Source organism: Triticum dicoccoides, chromosome 1B (assembly GCF_002162155.2).
Source record: "Triticum dicoccoides isolate Atlit2015 ecotype Zavitan chromosome 1B, WEW_v2.0, whole genome shotgun sequence".
Taxonomy (NCBI): domain Eukaryota; kingdom Viridiplantae; phylum Streptophyta; class Magnoliopsida; order Poales; family Poaceae; genus Triticum; species Triticum dicoccoides.
In genome coordinates, this window is record NC_041381.1 from 662,619,469 (window position 1) to 662,622,383 (window position 2,915).

Sequence of the window (2,915 nt, forward strand, 5' to 3'; positions counted from 1 at the left end):
CAACGAAGAACGGAATAGCAAAGGCGGTCCTGTACCGTGAAGGATTGTGCATAAGATCAGGAAGGAGGCTCATATCCAATAGCGGTCTTATTTCCATGTGTCTATCTCTAGGTGTGAGGCATCATCGTCAGTGCCAAGATGGTTAAAAGTAATGTTGATGCTGGAGTGTTCTATTGATGATCAAAGGATGGGCGTGGGGGTGGTGATTACGTGACCACATTCTTCGAGGCGTCACCATCCCACTGATCCCAGAACTGGCTGAAGCAATAGCGGATTGACCAGGCCCAGACCAACTGATTTGCTCTCAGAAATCTGCAAGTAATCCAATCTAGCAACAGAAATCTGCAACTACTCCAATCTTAAGAACAAGAGCAACCAGATGCTTCAACAATCACAAAGCATCAACGAGGCAAGGATGATAACACCAAGCAAAACATCCGCTTGACGATAACGAATCAGTTTGACAAGCGATGGCCACTGGCCACGATAGGTTTTTTTGTTCTCGCAAACATAACCACTGACCAAAGATGTTCACCGACAGGTCAAAATGATGCACTTGTCACCATCCCACTGTTTGTTCTTCTCTCCAAAATTTTAGCATGTGATGTCAAATCCTGCAACGAACAACAGAACGAACAGTTCAGTATATGAGACTCTGGATCATACCAAAAAAAAGCACTCCGTAACAGAATGTGCAAGAAACTACAGAATACAGTTCAGTAGCGACACTGGCTCACAGGTAAAAAAGAACTATACTACCAGAATGTGCCAAAAACAACAGAACAAAAATTCAGCACTGAAACTATTCCAGGCAACAACAAAAATCACTTGTAAAATGCACAAGAAACAAAAGAACCAACAGCAATAAATTTGTATGTACAGTTCAGTGTGAGTTGGAAAGACTGAATTTTGCATAACATGCATTTTAATATTCACATTCAGAATTCAAATGTCCCAGGAGAGACAATTAGCCGCTCATGGAAAGACATAAATCTGCTTGATCAGACATAAATCTTTTGATTCTGGATAAGAATCACAAGGTTGGATTTGAAGATACAAATGATAGGAGACAAACCTGAGGTGATAGCTTAGGAGCTTCATTTGTCTGGGTCCCAACAGCTCCAAGTCAGCAAGGAACTCATGATCTGGGAGATTCGCCGGCAAAGTCACCATCTGGCCGGTGAGTTCCATGCTGTGGCGGAATAGATATGCATCTCATCTCCACTTGGGGATTATCCGGCCCATACAGGAAACCTGCATCCCGTGTCTGTAGATTCTACGTAGGTGCAGTTCTCTGATATAAGTTCATATAATCAATCTTCTTTGCCGTGAAATAAACTGCACCCACGAATGCAAATTGTGAACGACTCAAGAATATTGCATTTTTTCAAATAACCACATCTGGTAATAAGGTGAACTAAGAAATACTTGCAATAAACTGAGTGGTATGTTTGTATTTCTCAGGAGCTCCAACCATGCATCACTACATTGCATCAGTCGCTGGCGCAAGACTAACTTTGTGGGTTGGATGTGAAATTTTACAACAGACGATGCTATGAGTTTATACTCTCATTTTCTTTCATCAAATTAACTGCTGCCTAGCTGTCGGGACTGCAAATTCAAGTAAATCCAAGAATAAGGAAAACTGGAGCGATTACTATGCATAGAAACTAGACAGAAAGGCTGTTATAAAAAGTTTTACCTGTTTCTCAATCTCCGCTATCTGTTGCCTCTGCTGTGACGGTGGGGCAGTATTAACATTGTTTTTCTTTGCATAATCTGAAAGAATGATATCTCTGAGCGCACATTCCACCTTCAGACACTACTCATCAGTCAAAGATTGATGGCCAGATATGATGCAGTTCCATAATCATTGTCTTGTCAGGCTTCAGCAACATCTTGGCCTTCTCATTATTAACATGTAATGCTCGTAGTATAAGCACAAGATGAGAGAATGCAGTGTAGGACGAGATACTTTTCAACCAGTCATCGTATATGTTATAAAGAACCATCTGCGGTTCCGTAGCCTTGAGACCAAACCTGTCAATCTTCAAGCAAGCTTGGAATGGCAGATGGACTCCAACATACACTTCCTTGTCACAATAATTTGCTTTGGCTGCTCTTCAACGGGAAGCGATCGAACTAGTGCAGCAACCTCCTCGGCTGTTTTCCACTTGGCCAGCTGCCCTAGACGCTTTTGTCCTGCCCATACACTTGTGTGGATGACCTGCAGATTATAATCCATTTTCATTCAAGTCTTCAAAGTCATGATGCTGTGTAGTTACGCCATAATTGCAAGAAAACTAGAGCTAAAAGCAGAATAAAGGGAAAACTACAGATATGGCTCAGTGGGTTAAGATGAATACAATTGAAGACCCTTTCTTATTCTCTCCCTCAGCACATACATAGCAGGATTTGACTGTCAAAAGAGAAAATAAACAAGCATGTCATTTATTAAATAAGACATTTTTTACTGCAGCAGAGATATTGGCATAGAGCTAGATTTGTTACAGTTAGCATGGTTATTACCTTCATGATCTTGTTCATTGCTTGCTAGAGGAGGGGCTTTGACCCGGGGAAGCAGTTATCAATAGAAGAGTGCAAATTACAAGCTAGATCAGTGATCATCACCCCCAAAAGAAAAATTAATGAACATTAAGCACAGAAGACTCAGACAAGGCAAGAAAATGGCAGTCATACCAGTCAGAGAAGGGTAGATGGACATATTATCTGTCGTGTAGTCCATAAATTTTGTTCTTGTGTAACATTTTATGCCGTGTGAATCGTAGTCTCCCCATCTTAGTTGCACATCAATCCAATACTTGTTACTGGCTTTCTGATTGAAGACATCCTTTGACTCAGAAACTAAGCTTGGCTTGGACATATGCTTAGAAGACGTGCTTTGCTTCGCGGCG

At 41.3% G+C, this 2,915-nt stretch overlaps 1 long non-coding RNA gene across 1 annotated transcript; it reads right to left on the bottom strand.

Annotated features, from left to right (window-relative positions):
• Positions 1–327: 327 nt before the first annotated feature.
• On the bottom strand, positions 328–2,598 carry LOC119311632. The gene is made up of 5 exons (XR_005151130.1): positions 2,530–2,598; positions 2,367–2,419; positions 1,703–2,227; positions 1,076–1,338; positions 328–614 (listed from the first exon to the last, which is right to left on the bottom strand). It is a non-coding gene; the product is annotated as an uncharacterized LOC119311632 (long non-coding RNA).
• Positions 2,599–2,915: the final 317 nt, after the last annotated feature.